Here is a 6,000-nt window from a genome sequence, read left to right as displayed (position 1 = left end):
AAGTCATGAGGTCTAAGTGAAGTTAAATGCTTCTAAGAGTTGTTCTTTTTCTAAGTTATTTAATATAAATTATAATCGGAGTTAAATACAGTTAAATGTTATTCCTCATTAAATTGCAAAGTCAGATGTTAAAAGTTAGGTTAAATACTGTTAAGTTCTGTTTTTTGCTAAATTGTGAAGTTGAAGGTATCAGTTAAGGTTATGTTAAGTCCTATTAAGTTTGAGCTCTCTTAAGCTTTTGGGCCATATTTCTTTTACCCTCACTGTCCTTGCGACTCCTACACACATACACAAACATCTCTGGGTTCATTTCTGGTTTGATTGCCTGGATTTTGTTTGGTTTTGTTGTTGCTTTGTTTCCTTGCTCTGCCTGAAGTGTCCAGTCAGGAGCAGAGGGACTCTTGCCAAGGAACTTTGTGCTGCTGTCCCTTAATATTCAATCTGGTTTTTGCTGATCCCTTGCTGGGGATTTTTTCAGCACTCTCAAGGCCTCGTTGGTACCAGGGTGAAGGAGCCCTGGCCCAGGCTCTGGCCCTGGGGGACACGGGGACGCTGCCGGGGGGTCCCTGTCCCCCTGTGCCACCCCCAGGGCCCCGGCCCCCCGTCCCCGTGTCAGGCTCTGGGGTCGATCTTGTGGAACATCCTCTGGGGGAGGCTGCGGCGCCGGGGGCGGGGAGACCCGGGGGGACAGGGGACCCCGCTGTGCACGAGCAGGGTTGGAGTGCTCTGGGGGGAACTGTGAGGGGGGCCTGGGCAGAGTGACCTCCCCAGTGACCTCACACAGCCTCTGTGATGTCACACAGCCCTGTGATGTCACACAGCCCCTGTGATGTGACAGCTCCTGTGATGTCACACAGCCACTGTGATGTCACACAGCTGCTGTGAAGTCACAGAGCCCCCTCTGATGTCACACTGCGCCCCCTGTGATTTAAAACACCCCCCGTGACAACACACAATCTCCCTATGATGTCCCAACCCCTGTGATGTCATACGACATCCGGTGATCTCACACAGTCCCCTAGCATGTCACACAGCCGCCCCCTTTGGTGTCACCCTGTGATGTGATACATCTGCTCTGTGATGTCACAGAAGACACTCTGATATCAAAAGTCATCATGTGATGTCACTGTCTGTTCTGTGATGTCACAGCCTGCTCTATGAATTTACGGCCAGCCAGTGATGCCACAACCCACTCCCTGATGTCAATGTTCCATCCTCTATGATAGCAGGATCTGCTCTATGGCCTCACACCCTACTCTATGATGTCACAGAGAGCTGTGTGATGTCACAACCCCCTCAGTGATGTCACAAAACCTGCTCTGTGATGTCATACTGCCACTCTGTAATGTCACAGCACATGCTTTGACCTCACAGCCAGCTCTATGATGTCAAACAGCCATGCCATGATGTCACAGACTGCTCTGTGATGTCACAGAATCCCCTCTATGATGACATAGCTGCTCAGTGACCTCACACAACAAACTCTGTGAGGTCATAGTCCAATCTGTGCCCTCACACAGCCCACTCTGGGCTGTCACACAGCCCCTTGCTGACATCACAGCTGCTCTGTGCCTCCATGACACAGCCCCAGAGGAGCTGCTGTGACACAGCCCCCTCTGGGACATGCCACAGCCCCTGCCAGTGCTGAGCCCCTGGGAGCTCTGTCTGTGCCCTGCTGGTGTCCCTGAGGGGCCCTGGCAGTGCCCCAGCCCTGCTGGGCTGTGCACAGGAGCTGCTCCTGGCCAGAGCTGTCTCTCTGCAGCTCTGCTGCCCTTGCCAGGAGCTGCCTCTGGGCCAGGAGCCCGGCCCAGCTCAGCAGCACAGACGCAGCACAAGGACTGTAATGACCCTCTGGGGCTTTGGTGCTCTTTGTACATCAGACTCAGTCCCTCAGAGTATGCTCAAAGAACTTCTCAAGAACTCAAAAAGGGATTGAAACACTCAAGTTTCTCATATTTTAAATAGATCCTTCTGAGGGACAGGACTGAGAAAATGTCCCCAGGTTCCAGGTAGAGCAGAACACTGGTGGCAGTGATGACAGGTGGGGACAAGCAAGGCAAAGGTGTCTCTGGTGCTGAGCAAACCTGCGCCTCTGTCCCTGCAGGCTGTGGGCATCCCCCGGCTGCCCCACCTGGCTGGCCCCTTCCTTTGCTGACAGCTCTGCCTCCTGCCTGCCTCTGCCTGCCCACACAAAGCCTTGGGCTGCTCCAGGCTCCTGCTGGGGGATGTGCTGCACCACAGCCCTGCCCTGGCAGGGAAATTCCTTTCTCCTGGTGTCCACTATGGACCTCCCCAGCTGCCCTTGGAATTAATTCTTTCTTTCTCTGGCAGTTCTCTCCTATGTCAAAAGGATCCACCATCTCTGAAACTGCCCTTCAATTCCTCCCAGGGCTCTCCTCTGCTGTCCTCAGTCTCCACCCCACTGAGCACAGAGCTCCTGTGTCCCTATAGAGTGGTCAAGTGCTTGAGGCCAAGAGCACCCGGACAAGAGGGACAGTTCTTTTCTATAGGAAAGAAACCACAGAACCCCAGGGTTTGAAGGCAGATGAGAAGCAGTCACCAGAGGCCAAGGCAAGCCAGACCCGTCTGTCCTTGCAGCTTTTGTCTGAAAGCAGCCTTAGGATATATGGGGAGTTTTGGGGGTGGAATTCCATTTCAGCCATGGGTTCCTGGACTGGAATGACAGTTCTCCATAGGAAGGAAAGGACGGAGTCCCAGTGTTTCAAAGGCTGACTAGAGGCTGCCCCAAGGAGGCCAAGGCCAGCCAAACTTGTTGTCAGGGAGTAATCCTTGGAGAGACAGAATTTGGGAGGCTAAACCCCAGTTTTGTCTACAGGGATCTGGATGAGAAGGACAGTTCCTTTCCATAGGAAGGAAAGTGTGGAACCCCAGATTTTCAAATGCAGATGAGAGCTGGCCCTCAGGAAACCAAGGGTATCTAAACAGTCCTGGCAGCTTTTGTCTGGGAGCTATCCTTGGATATAAGGAATTTTGGAGGTGGATTCCCAATTTTGGCCATGGACACCTGGACTTGAAAGATGGGTTTTTTCCCATGGGAAGAAAAGCACAGGCCCCCAGTGTTTTGAAGGCAGATGAGAGGTGGTCCCCAAGAAGCCAAGGCCAGCCAGAGCTGTCTGTCCTGGCAGCTTCCATATGGGAATAATCGTTGGATATAATCAAATTTGGAGGAGGAATCCCAATTTCAGCCATGAACCCCTGGAGGAGAAGGACAGTTCTTTCCCACAGGAAGGAAAGCATGGAACTCCAGGGTTATAGGGGCTGATGAGAAGTGACCTTCAACATGCCAAGGTCATCTGGACCAGGCAGCCCCTAGGAGGCCCAGCCAGCTAGACCTGTTCCATCTTCTTGGATCCTTGGGGTCCTCCAGCATCACAATGGCCCTTTGGTTCCATGAGGCCCTGTAGGATCACAACAGATCTTTGTTTTCATGAGGCCCAGTGATATAACAATGGTCTCCTTGGCTCCACAGTGGCACAATGTCCCCCTTCTTCCATGAGGCCTTGCAGTGTCAAAATGGTTTCCTTGTTTCCATGGGACTGTGCAATGCCACAATGGCCCCTTGGTTCCATGAGGCCTCAGAGTCTCAAACTGGCCCCTTGGTTCTACTGGGTTCCTCAGGGTCACAATGGCCCCTTGGTTCCACCAGGCCTGGATATGTTACACTGGCCCCTTGCTTCCATGGGGACCCACAGTGTCACAGTGGCCCCTTGCTTCCATGAGACCTTGCAGTGTCACAGTGGTTGCCTTGGTTCTACGAGACCCTGAGGTGACACAATGGCCCCATGGTTCTAGTGGGTCCTGAAGTGTCATATCAGTCTCCTTGGTTCTATGAGGCCCCACAATGTCTCAATGGACTTCTGGTTCCATGAGCTTTTGTACTGCCAACAACAGCCAACAACAGTCTCCTTGGTTCCACAGTGTCACAATGGACCCCTGGTTCCATGGGGTCTCACAATGTCAGAAGGGGCTCCTTGGTTCCATGAGGCCCTGCAGAGCCCCTTGATTCAACAAGGCCTCAAAGTGTCACAGTGACCTCGAGGATTTGATGAGGCCCCACAGTGTCACAATGGACCTTTGGTTCCATGTGTTCCAGCACTGTTCCATAGATCCTTAGTTCCATGGGGCCCTGTAGTGTCACAATGGACTCCTTGGTGCCACACAGTGCCACACAGTGCCACAACTGCCCCTTGGCCTGCCAACACTCCAGAGTGTCACAATGGTTCCTTGCTTCCGAGAGGCCTTGTAGTGTCACAATGGCCCCTTGTTTCAATGAGCCTTTGGTGTCACATTAATCTCCATGATCCCATAAGGCCTTGCAGTGTCACAACAGACCATTGCTTTCACTGAGCCCCACAGTGTCACTATGGTCCCCTTGGCTCCACAAGGCTCAAAGTGTAAAAACGGCCTGCAAGGTTCCATGAGGCCCTGCTGTGTCATAATGGACCTTTGGTTCCCTGATATCCCAGAGTGTCACAATGGTATCCTTGGCTCCATTGGACCTTCATCCCATGAAGACCGACAGTGTACACTGTTGCAGTGTGTCGCCATTTCCTGTCTCACCTATCCCATCCCCCTCAAGGATGCCAACCTTTCCCCCTCCCCTTTTGCCCTCCTGCCTGGCACCTTCCAGCAAGGCGTTGTGTGATTGGCAGATCTCCCCAGGCCTGGGCTCATTGGTTTGTCCTAGCGTCCACATCCCCTGACCCTTCCCCTGCTCACACCTGGTTGGCCCTCACCTGTCCCTCCCCTCCCCCTGTCCCTGGGGCTTAAAAAGGACATGAGACCATGCGGTCGGGGTCTCTGCCGTGTCTCTGCCATGGTTCGGCCTCTGCCTGTCTGGAGCTGTTGCCAGACTCAGAAATCTACCATGCTACAATAAACTCTGGATCTAAGCTACATGGCAGAACCCGCTCCTTTTCTCTTCACCTTCATCTCGTCTGAACCTTTTCTACCAAAGGTAAACTGAGTTCCTATTTTGCCTGGACTTGTTCTGAGCGCCCAGCTGTGGCACCTAGCCAGCCAAAGGCATCTCTGGGGTGAAAAACGCCACAGCTGCCGCCTTTGGTCCAGCAGCGAGGCCAGATGAAGCCAGGCAGGACACACCCTGAAACATTCAGGGTTTAATATTTAATATAGTGGCGCCCAACGGTGTGGCTGCACGGACCTGCAGCTCCAGAAGGAATTTCAGAACCTTGGAAAAGCGTTACAGCAGCTTTGCTTCCACTGGAAAGAGCTGTGGTTGCACAGCTCTCTGGAGAGACTTTGGGACTGATCCCACAAGAAGCCTCGAGGAACGCATTGCACCTCTGGAAAGTGAAGGTCCTTTCTGGTGAGCGAATTTTCCAGGGGAGAATAGGGGAGCCCCTCCTGCCCAAGGGGTCTTATTCAAGTGAAGAGACCAGCCTGCCTGACCTTGCCAAGAACTGCTTCGATTTCGGTGAGTATTTCTGCTCCTTCAGGGGGTAGTAGCTCAAAAACCCGTCTTTGCCATGAGACGAGTTCCTTTTTAAAAACCCGTCATTGCCATGAAACGAGTTCCTTTTTGCTCTTTGCATTTTAGGCTGCGCAGCCCTGCGGTGATAAGGTAGTTCTCTGTAAAGCTTTAACTCTCTGGCGTGTTCTCACCGCTTTTAGAATTGGCGCCAGCTCGGAGGAGCGGGACGGCCCTGCCTGCCCCTCCTCCCGGCTCGGCAGCATGCTCGGCTCTCGGTGCCGGGGGGGTGCTGCGTTCCTGGGCGGGGGAGGCTTTGTCTCTGTCTCCACGCGGCGCGGGGCGGCCCCGGTTTTGGCTCGCCACGTGGCGAGGGGGGGGCTCTTTCTCAGCGCGGGGCGGCTGCATTCCCGCGAGCGGGGTCCCGACTCCCTGCTGCTCCTGCCTGCGGCAATTTTAAAAGCAGTGTATACAGCTGCATTGTGAAAGCTTTCGTCTGTTATCGCCTTTTAACCGTGGTTTTTTTTTTTCTTCTTTTTTTTTGAAAT

The sequence above is a fragment of the Agelaius phoeniceus genome (assembly GCF_051311805.1).
Source record: "Agelaius phoeniceus isolate bAgePho1 chromosome W unlocalized genomic scaffold, bAgePho1.hap1 SUPER_W_unloc_2, whole genome shotgun sequence".
NCBI lineage: Eukaryota > Metazoa > Chordata > Aves > Passeriformes > Icteridae > Agelaius > Agelaius phoeniceus.
Note: the sequence above shows the minus strand (reverse complement) of the source record.